The sequence below is a fragment of the Stegostoma tigrinum genome, chromosome 27 (assembly GCF_030684315.1).
Source record: "Stegostoma tigrinum isolate sSteTig4 chromosome 27, sSteTig4.hap1, whole genome shotgun sequence".
NCBI classification, from domain to species: domain Eukaryota; kingdom Metazoa; phylum Chordata; class Chondrichthyes; order Orectolobiformes; family Stegostomatidae; genus Stegostoma; species Stegostoma tigrinum.
The window spans coordinates 40795998-40814272 of NC_081380.1; the positions used below are offsets into that span (position 1 = coordinate 40795998).

Genomic DNA, 18275 nt, shown 5'->3' on the forward strand with positions numbered 1-18275 from the left:
GAAATTAATCAATTTTATGCCAGCATGCGAGGTGCAGTGGTAGTGCCCCTACCTCTGAGCCAGGAGGCTGGGGTTCAACTCCCACATACTCCAGAGGTGCGTTATAACATCTCTGAGCAGGTTGGTTAGAAAATATTGACAATGGCATGACTAATTAAACTGAAAATAAGTGGGGTAAGTGTTGATCATAAAACATTACAATTGACTCAGGATAACAAAGTGTGAAGCTGGATGAACACAGCAGGCCAAGCAGCATCTTAGGAGCTTAGAACCTTCATCAGAAAAGCCATTTGAAGGGTCTGGACCCGAAACATCAGTATTTGTGCTCCTAAGATGCTGCTTGGTCTTCTGTGTTCATCCAGCTCCACACTTTGTCATCTTGGATTCTCCAGCATCTGCAGTTACCATTATCTCTGATCACAATTGACTCAGGTCTGAGCTTGTGAACCAGAAACCTACACAGTCTATCAGAAAACACAGTATATCCTGGACATTAGTGCTTGTGTGACTGACAGCTTGTACCTGAATTTGGTCTATAAATGTTGTAAAATTCCTATTGAATAAAATTACAGAGACCATGGGAGCCTAATGAATACATTCTATCCTTGGAGGGTTATGCATGGATGGTATGTGCGTGGTGGAATAAATAAATGAATGAATGAACAGATGATTGAGTCATTGCTCTGAAATTGGAGCCCAGGCCTTAGTCTTCAAGCAATTCAGTTTTCCTACAGCTGGATGATGCAGTCAAAATACTGCGGAAGTTGGAAATCTACAATAAAGATCAGGAAGTAATTGAAATATTCTTCAGCATTTTACAATCTTCTGGGCTCCGAGTTCAACTGCAGACCATATATTGTTTTGCTACGTTGTTACATTTCCTTTGCATATTTCAAGTTTCTCTTCCTTTTGCTTTTAAACAGCCGTGCACCCGGGGTAGGTGATTTTCTGTTTCTTTCGCTTGCTCTATTTCTATTCTTGCCACATCAACAACTCAGAACGAAACTCAATCTTGGAGGCTCAGGGGGCAAGTGAAAGAAACAAATAAGAGAAGCAAATAGAGTGTGTAAGAAGATACTAGCAATTACCGTACTAGGGAGTCCAAAAGTCTTCTATCAACATAAAAGTATCTAAACTGGAGGAATGGAACCAAGAGGAGACCTAAAAAGGGATGTATGGAGGTAGAAGGCTTCCCCAAAGTATTAAATGAGAAACAAAAACAAAATTGCTGGAAAAGCCCAACAGGTCTGGCAGCATCTGTGAAGGGAAAACAGAGTTAACGTTTCGGATCCAGTGACCCTTCCTCAGAACGGGTTCTGAGATCTGAGGAATGGTCACCAGACCCGAAACATTAACTCTATTTTTTTTTCCTTCACAGATGCTGCCAGACCTGCTGGGCTTTTCCAGCAACTTCTGTTTTTGTTCCTGATTTACAGCATCCGCAGTTTTTTCGGTTTTTGTTTAGTATTAAATGAGAACTTTGCATCTGTTTTTATCAACGAAGAAGATTCGCCAGGTAGTTGAAAACATTGGAACAGCTAAAAACAGACAAAGAGTAGCCATTAGATAAGTGGCAGTTAAAGGTTAAACATCACTAGGACCAGTTAAGATGCATTGAGAGAAATAGGGGTAGAAATTGCAGAGATTCTGGCCATAATTTCTAACATCTTTTGGATACAGAGCTGAAGACTGAGCTCTGGAGAATTGTAATTATTACAGCCATATTCAAAGAGATATGTGTTAAGGTTAATCACAACATTACAAAACAGGCAGTTTAACCTCAATAGTGGGGAAACTTATAGAATTGATACTAAATTGATATCTTGGTGGGTTCATCCCACGAGGCCTTATGGATAGAACTCAGGAATAAGAAAAATCACCATAATGGGATTGTGTTACAGGCATCCCAATAGCCAGTGGAAGATAGAGGAGCAGATATGTAAGCAAACCATAGAAAGATGTAAAAAGAGTTGTTATAGTGGGTCATTTTAATGTCCCCAGTATTGATGAGGACTCGCTTAGTGCCAGGGGCTTAGATGGGTCAGATCTTGTTAGGTGCATCCAGGAAGGTTTCATGAAACAATATGTATACAGTCTAACTAGGGAAGGGACCATACTAGACCTTGTACTGGGGAATGAGCCTGGCGAGGTAATCAAATTTTCAGTGGGCGAGCATTTTGGGAATAGTGATCATAATTCCATAAGTTTTAAGATAGTTATGGGTAAGGAGAAGACTGTTCACTTGGGTGAAAGTGCTAAATTGGGGGAAGGCTAATTACAACAGTATTGGACAGGAACTGGAGTAATTAGATTGAGGGGAGTGGCTATAACAGGGTATATCCACATGTGGCGTGTGGGAGTCTTTTAAAGGCCACTTGATCAGAGTTCAGGCCCAGCATATTCCTGTCAAAATGAAAGCTGGGGATGGCAAGATTCGGAACCTTGGATGATAAGAGATATTAAAAGTTTAGTCAAAAAGGAAAAGGAAGCATGTGCACGGTTTAAGAAACTAAAATCATACAAGGCTCTTGTAGACCATAAAGGAAGGAGGAAAGAACTTACACAAGGAATTAGGAGGATTAGAAGAACTCATGAAACGTCCTTAGCAAGTTGGAGAATCCAATGGCATTTTATATATTAGGAGCAGAAAGCTACTTGGGAAAGGATAGGTCCACTCAAGGGCATAGGAAGAGAAATTATCCATGGGGCCACAGGAAGTGGATGAGATCCTTAATGAGTACTTCACAACAGTGTTCACTAAGGAGAGGGATGTGTATGATAAGATCAGGGAGGGACATGTTGTTATTCTGAGTCATGTTGATATGAAGAAGAAAGGCACATTGGCTGCCTAGCTAAGCCTGATGGGGTCTAGATATGGGGAGGGCCAAGGGAAGAGATCGCTGGGGCCTTACCAAAGACCTTTGTATTCTCTTTAGTCATAAGTGATGCCCCAGAAGAATAGCCAATGTTGTTCCTTTGTTTAAGCAGGGTAACAGGGTTAATCCAGGAAATTAGAAACTGGTGAGCCTTACATCCGTGGTAAGGAAATCATTGGAAAGGGTTCATAGGGACAGAATTTATTTCCATTTGGACTAATTAAGGATACTGAGCATAGCTTTGCATGGGGCAGCTCTTGTCTCACAAAATTGATTGAGTTTTTTTGAGAAAGAGGCAAAGATGATTGTTGAGGATAGGGTAGTGGATGTAGTCTACATGGATTTTACTAAAGGATTTGACAAGGTCCCTCATGTTAGAGTGGTCCAGAAGATTAAGTCACATGGGATGTTTGGTGAGTTGGTAAGCTGGATACAAAATAGACTTGGTCATGGAAGACAGAGGCTAACTGTAAAGGCATGTTTTTCTGACCCATGCTCTGTGACCAGTGGTGGTATTCCACAAGGATCAGTGCTGAGACCTCTACTGTTTGTAATGTATATAAATGATTTGGATGAAAATGCAAATGGTTTGATGGTAAATTTGCGGACAACTTGAAGATCTGTGGAGTTATGAGTTGGATAATGAGTAAGATTGTCAAAGGATACAGCTAGCTACAGATCAGTTGCAAATTTGGACCAAAAGCAGTTGAAAATTAATTTGCACAAGTGTCATTTTGGGAGGACAAATGCAAGAGGAAATTATACAGTAAATGGCTAAAACCTTAGCAATATTGAAATGCAGAGGGATTAGATTCCCTACAGTGTGGAAACAGGGCCTTTGGCCCAACAAGTCCGCACCGCCCCTTGATATATCCCACCCAGACCCATTCCCCCTATAACTCACACACCCCTGAATACTACAGGCAATTTTAGCATGGCCAATCCACCTAGCCTGCACATTTTTGGACTGTGGGAGGAAACCGGAGCACCCAGAGGAAACTTTGCAAACTCCACACAGACAGTCGCCCGAGGCTGGAATCGAACCTGGGTGCCTGGTGCTGTGAGACTGCAGTGTTAACCACTGAGCCACTGTGCCTGGTTGCAAGTCCATTGCTCCCTGAAGGGGACAGAAGTGGATAAGGTAGTAAAAGAAGTGTATAGCATGCTTGCATTCATCAGTCAGGGCTTTCAGTATAAAAACAAGCAAGTCATGTTGTTGCTGCATTAACATTTAGTTTGGACTATTGTGTGCAGTTCTAGTCGCTACATTATAGGAAGGATGCGGAGGCGTTGGAGGTGGTGCAAAAGAGGTTTACCTCCGCTCGGTTCACAACAAACAACTGCACCTCCCAGTCGTGAACCACTTTAACTCCCCCTCCCATTCCTCAGACGACATGTCCATCCTGGGCCTCCTGCAGTGCCACATTGATGCCACCCAAAGGTTGCAGGAACAGCAACTCATATTCCGCCTGGGAACCCTGCAGCCCAATGGTATCAATGTGGACTTCACAAGCTTCAAAATCTCCCCTTCCCCCACCGCATCCCAAAACCAGCCCAGTTCGTCCCCTCCCCCCACTGCACCACACAACCAGCCCAGCTCTTCCCCTCCCCCCACTGCATCCCAAAACCAGCCCAGCTCGTCCCTGCCTCCCTAACTTGTTCTCCCTCTCACCTGTCCCCTCCTCCCACCTCAAGCTGCACCTCCATTTCCTACCTACTAATCTCATCCCACCCCTTTGACCTGTCCTTCCTCACCAGATTGACCTATCCCCTCTCTACCTCCCCAGCCATACTCTCCTCTCCACCTATCTTCTCCTCTATCCATCTTCGGTCCGCCTCCCCCCCTCCCTATTTATTTCAGAACCCTCTCCCCATCCCCCTTTTCTGATGAAGGGCCTAGGCCCGAAACATCAGCTTTTGTGCTCCTAAGATGCTGCTTGGCCTGCTGTGTTCATCCAGCTTCACACTTTGTTATCTCGGATTCTCTAGCATCTGCAGTTCACATTATCTCTTACCAAGATATTAGGCAGACAAACAGGAGGCTGGAAGAACACAGCAAGCCTGGCAGCATCTGGAGGAAAAGCCCAAAACATTGACTTCTCTTTTCCTCTAGATGCTGCCTGGCTTGATGTATTCTTCCAGCCTCCTGTTTGTCTACCTTGGAGTCCAGCATCTGCAGGGTTTTGTTTTTGTCTTTACCAGGATGTTGCCTGGATTGGAGTGTATTAGTTGTAAGGAGAGGTTGGACAAACTTGGATTGTTTTCACTAGAGCATCAGAGGCTGAGGGGCAGCCTGACAGAAGACTATAAAATTATGAGAGGCATGGATAGGGTGGATAAACAGAGATTTTTTTTCTCAGAGCGGAAATGTTAAATATTAGGGGAGCATAAGTTTAAGGTCAGAGGGGGGAACGTTTAGAGGAGATGTGCAAAGCAAGATTTTTTCACAGAGGGTGGTCGGTGCCTGGAATATGCTACCAAGGGAAGTGGTGGAAGCAGAGATGATAGCAACTTTTAAGATGCTATTAGACAAACCTATGAACAGACAGGAAACCGAGGGATAGGGACAATGTGCTTGGAATTAACTTAGAATGGCATCATGGTTGGCACGGACATGGTGGGGCAAAGGGCCTGTTCCTGTGCTGGGCTGTTCTGTATTCTATGATAATTTGGGACAAAATTAACAATCACTTGGAAAATGTGGTTAATTTATGGAAGTTGGCATGGATTTGTTAAGGAAAACCTATTTGGATGATAAGGAAGCTTGATGAAGTTAATAGAATAGATGTGGTATGCCCTAGCATCCAAAAGGCATCTGCAAGGGTGTCATTGAACAGCCTTAGCAACAATATTTGAGTACAGGGAATAAAAGCAGCATGGATATGAACAGGGTTGAATGACAGGAGAGAGAGGGATTTTGAAGGACTGGAGGAGGCTATATATAATGGTGGGTTGCCCACTGGTTAGTGTTTGGATCTCTGCTTTGTTTATTGTACGTTGATGATGGGTGTACAAGACACAATTTCAACACAACGCAAAACTTGTACGTATTCAGAACTGTGAGAAGGATAGAGTTAAACTTCAAAAAGGACATAGACTTGCTGCTGGTAAGGAAGGGCAAGCGATGGATGAAATTTAACACTGATGGTGGTGACCTGATCCATTTTGATAGAATGGATGAGGAAAGACAATATCAAATGAAGGGTACAATTCTAAAGCAGGGAACAGGAGCAGAGAGGCCTAGAGTTTATGTCGACAAATCAGTGAAGGTAGCAGTCAAGGAAATAGTTATGGGATCTTGGCGTTAAAAATAGAGAAATTGAGTACAATAGCAAGGGATTTATGGTAAACCTGTATAAATCACTCAATAGCCTCAAGTCAGAAGATTATTTTCAGCACAGCCACCACTCTTTCAGAAAGCTGTGAACACAGTACAGAGAGTGCAAAAAAGATTTGTAAGAATAGCACAAGGGATGAGGAACTTCAGTTACTTGGATAGGATGAACAGTCAGGGAGTCTGTGAACAGGAGAGCTGATTGAGGTATGTAAAGTTATGATGGGTCTGGAGCAGAGTGGATAGGGAGAAATTGTTCCCAATTGTTCACAACAAGGATCCAGAACCAATCATGGTAATTGTCAAGAGAAGCAATGATGTCAAGAGGAAGGACTAGGTTACCCCAGTGAGTGGGTTAGGAGCTGGAGTGCACTTCCAAGACAGTAATAGAGACAGTCAGTCGCTAACCAATTCAAAAGACAATTGAGGCGTTAGCCAGAGGGAAAGGATTGCGGGTCAATAAGGAGAAGGGTGTAGGACTAATCGAGTTGATGTGGTACGCAGCTGGCACTGATACAATGGGCCAAATGGCATCCCTCTGAGCTGCAACCATTCAGGGAGCACTTGTACTACTAACGCTACTCTCGCTCGCCTTCCACTCTACCACGGACTTTTGTCTTTTATCCCAGTCTCCTCTTGCTTAAAGCCATTTCCATCTCAAACATTTACCAGTTCAGCCTGAAACTTTAATTCTGTCACCTACCATTTCTTTCTCTGACTCTCTCTTTCCACAGACACTTTACATTCAGTAATGAGATAGAGACTGGTGAGTCTGAGACTACTTTTTAAAATTTTATATACAGCCAATGAAGCAGAGCTGGTTCAGAGCTGGTGGATTGGCGAACTAAGTTAAAGGACAAGTCTGCAGGAATGCAGTGGCAGACATCTCAGGGAGTATTTCAGAATACACACAGTAGAGTAAGGAAAATTCCAAGGGACGGATTCACCATCTGTGGTTAACTAGAAAAATTAAAGACATACCAAAGAAAAAAAATTCTGATTGTGCAAGGCTTGGTGGCAGATCACAAGATTGGACAGAATATAAAAACAGCAAAAATTGACTTAAAAATTAATGAAGGGAAAATTAGAGTACAGGATAAATTTAGCCTGAAACCTAAAAACAGATCGTAAGAGTTTCCATAAATATTTTAAAAAGAAAAAAGCTAGCAAATTGTGCTTTAGTGCTCTCGCAAGTTGGGACGGGGGAATTAGTAATGGTAAATAAAAAGATGACAGATGAATTGAACAGGTATTTTGCATTACTATAGTGGATACAAGAAACATCCCAGAAGCAGCTATAAATCAGGAGACAGGAGAGAGGCAAGAACTCAGTAAAATTACAATCACCATGGAAATGATACTGTGCAAATTACTGGGACTGTGGACCGACAAATGCCTTGTTCCTCATGGACTTTGTGCTAAGGTCTCAAAATAAGTGTCAAGTGAGATTGTTGAAACTTTTGAAGCATAATTACCCACAGCTCCCTAGATTCAGGAAGATCCCACTGGTTTGTAACTCTTTTATTCAAAAAAGGGGCATAGCAATTACAAAACTGCACGTAACATGCCATGCAAATAAAGAGGTCATTGGAGGTGCTGTTCTTAGATTTCCAGAAGGTATTTGATAATGTGCCACTTCAAAGGTTATTGTGGAAAAGTTCATGGTGAAGGGGAAAATGTATTGGCCTGGATAGAGGATTGGCTGGCTAACAGCAAACTGAGAGTAGCCATAAATGGGTCATTTTTCTGGTTGGTGATGAGTGGATCAGCTCAGAGCCTCAAAGTTTTGCACTTTCTATAAATGGCTTCGATGAAAGTTCCAAAGGTACGGTTGTTAAATTTGCTGATGAGAGAGAAATGCAAGGAGGCGACAGAGAAATATCGACAGGTTAAGAGGATTTGCAAGAACTGGTAGATGGAGTACAAAGTGGGAAAATGTGAAATTGTCCATCTCTGGAAGGAAGAACAAAAAAAAAATGAGTGTTATCTAAATGGTGAGAGATTGAAGAGCCCTGAGGAGCAGATGGGCCTGTGCGCAAAAGGTGAGTTTTCAGGTACAGCTCGTAATTTGGAGAGTTAATAAATAGAACGTTATTTATAACGAGGGGAATTGAATACAAAGTAGTAGCTTCAGTTATACAGGGCGCTGGTGAGACCACATCCAGAGTAGTAATTCTAGCCATTTTATTTAAGGGCCGGCACGGTGACTCAGTGGTTAGCACTGCTGCCTCTCAGTACCAGGGACCCAGGTTCGATTCCAGCCTAGGGCGACTGTCTGTGTGGAGTTTGCACATTCTCCCCGTGTCTGCGTGGGTTTCCTCTGGGTGCTCCGGTTTCCTCCCACAGTCCAAAGATGTGCAGGTTAGGTGGATTGGCCATGCTAAATTGCCCGCAGTGTTCAGGGGTGTGTGGGTTATCGGGGGATGGGTCTGGGATTGGGTGGGATGCTTCAAGGGGCGATGTGGACTTGCTGGGCCGAAGGGCCTGTTTCCACACTGTAGGGAATCTAATTTAAAAAGGATGTATATACATTGGAGGTGATTTAAGGAAGGTTTACTAGACTAAACCTGAATTGATAAGATTGTCTTATGAGGAAACATTGACAGGCTGCGTTGTATTATCTGGACTTTAGAAGCTTAAGAGGTGACTTGATTGAAAGATTCTGAGGGGTCTTGTCAGGGGGTATGTGGAGAGGATACCATCTCTTCTGGAAGAATCTAGAATCAGGGATTGCTCACTGAGAACACAGATATGGTGAATTGTTTTCTGTCAGAAGGTTGTGTGTTTGGAACTCTTTTCACGAAAAAGCAATTTTCAGAGTCCCTCGATATTTTTAAACCAGAGATGGATGGTTTTGTGTTAAGTAGGAGGGGTGAAAGCTAATCAGGGAAAGAGTGAGTGTGGAGTTGAGGTTACAATTCAATCATCCAAGATCTTATTGGATAGCAGAGCAGGCTCAAGGGGCTGAATGGCCTCCTTTTGCTTCTTGTTTGTACGCTCGTACGACTTGAAGGACTGAGAGTACTCAGCTCAAGCAAAGTGTCTTCCACTCTTGCATTTTTAAACCCTGGCATTTTGCAATGTTTATGAATGAAAGGAAACTGCGTGTGTTGTAACAAGTTAGCAGGCTTTACCATCTTTTTGGCCTGGAAGGTCAGTCATGTGTTGATAAGGAGGTGAATCAACCACCAATCAGTCACCAATCATCCTCCCGATTATACAGGTTCAATTCAAACAATGGTGGTGCACTGATAGTGTCCCTACCCTTGGGCCTGAAGGACTGGGTTCACATCCTGCCTGCCCCAGAGGTGCATAAATAACATTTGTGAGGAGGCTGATTAGGAAAAAATAGGTTAAATTCAAACAGTGATGGACTTGCTGCCTGCAGAGGTTAATATCTAAGAAATATTAAGATGCCCACTTGCAAGGATCACCATCATCGTCATCATGATCATCATTGTCATCGTCATCATCATCATCATCATCAACATCATCACCATCATCGTCATCATCATCATCATCATTGTCATTGCCATCATCGTCATCACCATCATCATCATCACCATCAACATCATCACCATCATCGTCATCATCATCATCATCATCATCATCATCGTCATCAGCATCATCATCATCACCATCAACATCATCACCATCATCGTCATCATCATCGTCATCGCCATCATCATCATCAACATCACCATCATCATCAACATCAACATCACCATCATCGTCATCATCATCATCGTCATCGCCATCATCATCATCAACATCACCATCATCATCAACATCAACATCACCATCATCGTCATCATCATCATCGTCATCGCCATCATCATCATCAACATCATCATCATCATCAACATCAACATCACCATCATCGTCATCATCATCGTCATCGCCATCATCATCATCACCATCATCATCATCAACATCAACATCATCATCATCGTTGTCATCATGATCACCATCTTTGTCATCATCGTTGTCGTCATTGTTGTCATCATCATCATTACCATCATCGTCATCATTATCATGATCATCGTCATTGTTGTCATCATCATCATCATGATCACAGTCATCATTGTCATCATCGTCATCATCGTCGTCATCATTGGCAGTCCCTTGCAGATGAGGATGACTCTCTTCCACACTCAGGGTGAGTCTGTAGGTGGCTGTACAGACCACTGGGGCGCCCGCAGGCTCTGTTACACCTGGGGCAGAAGGTGGTCACAGGAAGGGGTGGATGGGGCATTGGTTCAACTGCACTTCTTATACTGTTTTCCTGTCTTCTGCCTTTCTCCCAGGATGCTAAGTCTCGAGGTGCTCGATGCCTTCCCGGATGCTCCCCAGCTTTGGACGCTATTGGGCCAGTGATTCCCAGGTGTCTGTGAGAATGCCATACTTTGCCAGTGAGGCCTTGTGGGTTTCACTGAAGGGCTTCCTCTGTCCACCTGGGGTGTACCTGCCGTTTCCAATCTGGGAGTGGAACAACTCCTTTGGGAGTCTCATGTTGGTCTTGAGAACGACGTGCTCAGCCCATCGTAACTGATCAAGGGTGGGCCAGTGCCTCGATGCTGGGGATATTGGCCTGGATGATGATGTTGGTGTTGGTGCATCTTACTTCCTCTCTGTGTCCTACACTGCCTCCCAGCAATTATTCGTTATTCCAACACAGTGGAGATGAAAGCATCAGCTATTTGGCTGTGTGGCACTCAATCTCACACGTGACAATGCTTAGTTTTCACAGAACCATTGGATTGGGTTTGACATTCCTTAAAACCAAGAGGTCCGCACAACCCTGCTTCCCTCCTCCCCACTTTCTCTTCCCATTCAGTCAAGCATCAGAGGTCAATTATTGACCAAGGACAATTCAATGTGTGAACGGGGGCTCTCTGGCCAGTTGGTACAGGGTATGGTAGAGAGGTCGTGCAGAGGACAGGAAATTGGTCAAGGGTTAGAATTGCAAATGCCAATTGCCCTCAGGATTGGCCTTTAACTTGTGTTGAGGGCTCAAATTTAAAAAAAAGGATTTGAAAACCATTCACTTTGCCCTCAATGTGCTGGGACATTTGGCAGTGGCCCCACAAAATGTCTATTGCCCCTTGAACCATCTTGTTACAGCTAGCATCTAAGACTTCCAGAATATTCTCATTTGAACCTGGAAGAAACGAGAGTGGGCAACACAATATGTGTGGATGTTTGGCTTGGCAATGAGCTCAATAGCTTAAATGGTGATTTCAAAATGCCAGGAGACTGGCACACTGACATCATGACACATAGTAGTTCAGTGGTTAGCACTGCTGCCTCACAGTGCCGAGGGCCCACGCTCGATTCCATCTTTGGGCAACTGTCTGTGTGGAGTTTGCATGTTCTCCCTGCGTGTGTGTGTATGCGTGGGTTTCCTCTGGTTTATTCCCATGGTCCAAAGCTTGTGTAGGTTAGATGGATTAGCCTTGGGACACAATCCCATGGTGTGCACCTTTCGCAGGTTAGCTGCAATAAGAAGCCCATGGGGGCTGGGTCTAGGTGGGATGGTCTTTGGACGGTTGGTGCAGACTCAATAGACCAATTTGTCTCTTCCAGTACTCCAGGGATTCTATGACAACACATGTGTCAACATGCTGAATATTTCATTAGTGCTGACAGGGAAACATCTCTGGTTTGGGTACAGCACAGAACATACAGTCATTGAGTCGTACAGCATAGAAACAGACCCTTCGGTCCAACCAGTCCATGCTGAAGATAACCTTAAATTAAACTAGTCCCAGCTGCCCGTTCCTGGCCCATATCCCTCCAAACCTTTCCTATTCATGTACTCATCCAAATGTCTTTCAAATAGGCCGGGGGAAGAGAGCCAGACAGAAAGGGGGCAGAGAGAGAGGGGTGGAGAGAGAAAAGGGTGGAGAGAGAAAGAGAGGCGGGGTAGAGAGAGAGAAAGAGGTGGAGAGGGACGGAGAGAGAGAGGGGGGAGAGAGAGAGGAATGGAGAGAGAGAAGGGTGGAGAGAGAAAGAAAGAGGGAGGGTAGAGAGAGAGAAAGGGGTGGAGAGGGAGGGAGAGAGAGAGAGAGACAGGGAAAGAGAGAGATGGAGGGGGGGTGAGAGAGAGGGATGGTGAGAGAGAGAAAGAGAGAGAGGGAGAGACAGACAGAGGGGGAGAGAGAGGGGTGGAGAGAGAGAAGGGTGAGAGAGAAAGAGAGAGGGGGAAGAGAGAGGGAAAGGGGTGGAGATGGAGGGAGTGAGAGACGGGGAGAGAGGGGGGAGAGAGAGAGAGAGAGGGGAAGAGAGAGAGGGATGGAGAGAGAGAGAAAGAGAGAGAGAAACAGACAGAGGGGGAGAGAGAGGAGTGGAGAGAGAGAGAGGCAGAGAGAGAGAAAGAGAGGGAGAGGGAGAGAGAGAGAGGGGGGAGAGAGTAGATGGGAGGGAGTCTAACAACATCACATTAGTAACACCTAGCAACAGTAGGAGAAAGCAGGAACAGGGGACTGAGTTGGATAATCAGCCATGATCATTTTGAATGGTAGAACCAGCTTGAGGGGCTGAATGGACTATTTTCTGTGCTTCGCACAGGGCTCCTCTCTGAGCAGCTTTCTCTGAACTGGGGAATGGCCCCAGTACAGGGTGCCTTGCGAAGATAGGGTGGATTTGCGTACTGGAAGGAGATAAATCAGGAAGGTGTTTTCTCTGTAAGACACGCATGGCTCTGAACAGATAGATCTGTCAAAAGTGTTTAATGACTTTTAATCAATTCATCAATTTAAACAACCCACATTGCTTTGAGATAGAATCTTGATCGGACTGGGAAATTAACAGTAACATGGGAAATTGCAGGAAAATGAAATTCAGGAATGACAGATTAGAATTGATCCTATTGAGTAGAGAGTAGATAGAGGGGCCGAATGGCCTATTCCTGTTCCCATTTCTTATGGTCTTATAGAGGGAGGATATTATTTTGAAGTGACAAAAGAGTGGCATTTGAATAAAAATTGAAAGGTTATAATGATGATGATAATATTGAGAGTGAAAGGGGAGGGAGGGAGGAATGGGTGCTTCAAGAGCTCAGTGGTTAGCACTACTGCCTCATGGCACCAAGGGACCTGGGTTCGATTCCACTCTCAGGTGGCTGCCTCTGCAGAGTTTGTACATTCTCCGGGTGCTCCAGTTTCCTCCCACAGTCCAAGGATGTGCAAGCCAGGTAGATTGGCCATGCTAAATTGCCCATAGTATCTAGGGATGTGTCGGCTTGGTGGGTTAGCCATGCCAAATACAGGGTTGCCATGGTAAAGGGTTTAGGGTTGGGTGGGATACTCTTCAGAGTGCTAGTGTGGACTCAGGCGTCCAAATAGCCTGCTTCCACACTGCAGGGATTCTATGCATAACATGAGACAAAAGAGATGTAACACTGTAGCATTAGGGGCTTCAGTTCAGCCTCAGTCTATTGCTACTCTTTATTATATTCAAGAGGCTGCTGAGCTTCACTTTGCCAACCAAGGATAAACAGATTGGGCTGATAACCTTACACAAAAATAGGTTTTAATCCACTCCCCGTGTGCACGATTCGAAGGGCAGACCAGGTAAGTTCTGGTCACTGATGCCTCACATCCTCGGACTGAGTTCAAATCTGACCCCAACAGCAAGACTTGATAAGGATGTTCAACACACTGCCTGAGCCCCAAGCTCCGGAATTCCCGCCCGGAGCCCCTCCACCTCTGCCTCCTCTGTTCAGAACAGCCTGAAAACAGGCTGTGTTTGACCACACTTTTTGACTGTCTGCACTGACGAGCCCACCTTTGGCCCTATGACAATTTTTAAAAAATCTGATAATGCTGCCCACAAAATGGCTGGGTAACCTCATCAATGGCGCTACGTGAATGTAAGTAGCTGTTGCTGGGTGTGTCCCAGAAAGCTTGGGGATGAGAGGACTGAGTGTTTTTCAATCAGAGCCTTTATGCAGGGTGTGTGCAGACAAGAAACACCAATATGTGAAAAAACAAGGTGTAGAGCTGGATGAACACAGCAGGCCAAGCAGCATCAGGGGAGCAGGAAAGCTGACGTTTTGGGCCTAGACCCTTCTTCAGAAAGAAGCATCTAGGTCGGAAACATCTGCCCTCCTGCTCCTCTTATGCTGCTTGGCCTGCTGTGTTCATCCAGCTCTACACCTTGTTATCTCAGATTCTCCAGCATCGGCAGTTCCCACAATCTCCAACACCAATATGTTGCTGATTCTGACCACACACGCAGGAGCCCAGCTCCTTCCAGCTCCAAGTGTCTCGTGAAACAAACAGTACTGTTTTGAATTATTAAAGAAACATTGTGCCATATTTTTTCATTTGCATATTTTAAACCTTAAATCCTGCAAGAATCTGTATGCAATATGAATTGATTAAGAAGGGTTCTAGCATTTCTTTTAACAGATCTGTATTGTATTTAGTACAGAGGAAACAAATGCTCGAACCCTGAGGTTAACATGAGATGTTTGTACAACAGCTCAGTCAGGAGTTGGAAAGGGAAAATGACTGGTCTTGCCTCTCCAGTCGGTGATCAACATCAGAATTAATCAAACAAAAACCCACAAGATACCATGACCCCTTCCTTTCTCCACACAGGGGTTAAAGGACCAGCTGTATATCTCTGACGGCATTCCTGATAATTCAAAGTCTTTGTTGTCCTTTTATTTAAAAAAAAACTGTTGAAAGGGGCATGTATTTTGAGAACAGCCACAGTCCTTTTCCCAGGGTGGGGGAGTCCAAAACTAGACGGCACAGGTTTAAGGAGAGAGGGGAAAGGTTTGAAAGGGATCGAAGGGGCCACTTTTTTCACGCAGAGGGTAGCGCTGTGTACAGAATGAGCTGCCAGAGGAAGTGGTGGAGGCTGGTACAATTCCAACATTTAAAAGGCATCTGGATGGGTGTATGAATAAAATGGGTTTAGAGGGATGTGGGCCAAATGCGGGCAAATGGGACTAGATTAATTCTGGCTGTCTGGTTAGCATGGATGAGTTGGACCAAAGGGTTAGTTTCCATGCTGTATAACAGTATGCAATATAAATCATACTGCAAAGAGCCCACAATTGAAAATATCAACCTGAATGCAGTGTATTTGAATCAAAAGGGAAAAGAAGGAACCTCCACTCAAATGGATATGGAAAAGAACCTGCATTTATATAGTGACCTGGGGACTTGCCAAAGGACAATGGACTGAGAGCTGGAAAATGAGTGGGGGCTGGATCACTCCTTTTCTCCAACTTTGTAGACACACTGGTTCTCCTTCTGTTCCATAAGTCTTGCATGTTGCAGTAAATGAAATAACTCAGGAATGTGCTCGCTGTTGTAATGAAAAAAATAGGCAGTAGTCAATGTGTGCACATCAGCTATGTGTGGATTGCTAATCTGGGCGGTTTTCACTTATACTGGTTGGAGGATTGATAGAAACAAAATATGTTCATCCTTCCTTCCCTCAAACATCTCAGATCATTTTCTCTACAACAAATGCAGCGTTGGGAACACTGTCTTCTAATAAGATGGGCAAAGAGGCTGCAGACTATAAGCCTATAGGCCAAGTCATCAAGCAGTCAGTCACAAAGCTTTTATTAATGATGAGGTGCTACACACACTCATGACCATCACCCAAGGTTACAAAGGACAGTTTGCCATACTGCTTGCTTTTCAGCAGCTTTCCATCTTTATCACCCTGCCTATGGCTATCATGTTCTGCCATTTATACAGTCTGTAGCTGTACCAGTCATTGTGCATCCCATAAGCCCTTTTACATGGTCTTGACATCTCTTTTCATGTCTTTTTGATCTTGCATTCTATAGAAAAAAAAACATCAGTGTTTTAGGATCAGTGTGTGACAAAAAAAGGGTCACACCTTCAAAGCAACAGACTGCGTCTTCGGTTTCGACAGTGTGGAAGTGAATCTAAATGCAAAAATTCATCTGCCTGGCCTCCTGCACAGATCCTGTGCTGTATGTTGACTTTCTCAGTCTTTACTTGTCAGATTTATCAGCACAGTTTAAAATGGAACCTTTTCTCTGTGCAAAACAGTTGTTTTAACTTTTCCTCAGTCTTAACCACTTAACTGCTGCCATGTTACATACAATGTGTACAATCAGCAATTGGGTTTTAACTTTTTAGGGTTTGCTAACACGTACGTAGCTCCCCTGCCCTTTCTCCAAAAAGTGCCATCAAGCTGTTTAACAGCATTCGGAACCATCTGACCAGGCAGGCGCGGCCTAATGTTCTATTTGAAAGCTGTGGCACTTCCTCAGCAGGAGAGTCTGGGTGAGTTATCACTTCATGTACCTGGAGTGCCTGTGCCCTCCTGACTCGGAAGCAGGCGTGTTTCCCTCTGAAACACTGCAACAGGGTTCCGCATTGCTTTATGGGCAGCACAAACTGTACTAGTGCTGACCTGGTCTGTTCCTCGGCTCCTGGCTTCCACTGAGGGGCAGTACCGAACAATTTTCTCGGTGAAGATATTAGCCCTGAATTTCCTGCAATTTCATCAATCACAATCATACCGTTACAGAGCTTAGACCTGGACTCAAACCACAAAAACATCTTTTCCATACCTACTGAATCCATTGAACATTTCAGAATTTACATCATAAGACCACGCGATATAGGAACAGAATTAGGCTATTCAGCCCATCAAGTCTGCTCCATCATTCAATCATGGCTGATATGTTTGTCAGCCCCATTCTCCTCCCTTCTCCCCATTACCTTTGATCCCCTAACTAATCAATTATTTGCCTATTTATCTTTATCTTAAAGACTCTCAATGTCTTGTCCTCCAAAGCCTTCTGCAGCATTGTGTTCCACAGAGTTACCATCCTCTAGCTGAAGAAATTTCTCCTCATCTCAGTTCTGAAGCCTCATCCCTTCACTCTGGGGCTATTCCCTCAGGCCCTGGTCTCTTCTACTCATGGAAACATCATTGAAGGACTCAACAGCTAGGCTTTACTTTTCTAGAGAAGAGCACTTCAATCTATTCAATCTCTCTTGATGGTTATAACTCCCAGCTTGGGGCGGGGAGTCAGTTAGCTCAGTTTGATGGGCAGCCTGTTTGTGCTGCAGATTGATGCCAACAGCATGGGTTCTGCACCCACATCAGCTGAAGGTACCAGTCAGAACTCTTCTTCACAGCATCTCCCCTAAATAGAGGTGTGGTGACCCACCAGCCATCTCTCTCTCGTGAGAGAGCAGCTCCATGGTACTCTAGGACTACAGCAGGTCAACCTCTCAATTGCACAGAAAAGTGAATTCAGCCGAGGAGCTCATTGATAGGGTTCCTGGATTGCTGTCCCCTCTCTCCTCCACTGGACTGTAGCAATTCAAGAAGGCCAAATAACACCACCTTCCCATGGGCAACTAGTGATGGGCAATAAATGCAGGAGACTAAAAAATAATCTCTAGTTCTGCTCTCCAGTGCAACTGAAAGGCATGAGAAAAAGTAAGAAATATCCCAAAACAACATTCTCAATGTGAGGGAAGTTTTGTACAATCAAGAATGGAAAACCATATTATATCAGAGTGAGATAATCAAGTGTGGAGCTGGATGAACACAGCAGGCCAAGCAGCATCTCAGGAGCACAAAAGCTGACGATTTGGGCCTAGACCCTTCATCAGAGAGGGGGATGGGGAGAGGGAACTGGAATAAATAGGGAGAAAGGGGGAGGCGGACTGAAGATGGAGAGAAAAGAAGATAGGTAGAGAGGAGAGTATAGGTGAGGAGGTAGGGAGGGGGTAGGTCAGTCCAGCGAAGATGGACAGGTCAAGGAGGCGGGATGAGGTGGGAGGTAGGAAATGGAGGTGCGGCTTGAGGTGGTAGGAAGGGATAGGTGAGAGGAAGAACAGGTTAGGGAAGCAGAGACAGGCTGGGCTGGTTTTGGGATGCAGTGGGGGGAGTGGATGAGCTGGGCTGGTTTTGGGATGCAGTGGGGGAAGGGGAGATTTTGAAGCTTGTGAAGTCCACATTGATACCATTGGGCTGCAGGGTTCCCAAGCAGCATATGAGTTGCTGTTCCTGCAACCTTCGGGTGGCATCATTGTGGCACTGCAGGA

At 44.6% G+C, this 18275-nt stretch overlaps 1 protein-coding gene across 1 annotated transcript in view; it reads right to left on the minus strand.

Moving 5' to 3' along the window:
- rtn4rl1b (reticulon 4 receptor-like 1b) overlaps positions 1-18275 on the minus strand; it is a 56901-nt gene that overhangs the window by 4540 nt on the left and 34086 nt on the right. The window lies entirely within an intron of this gene.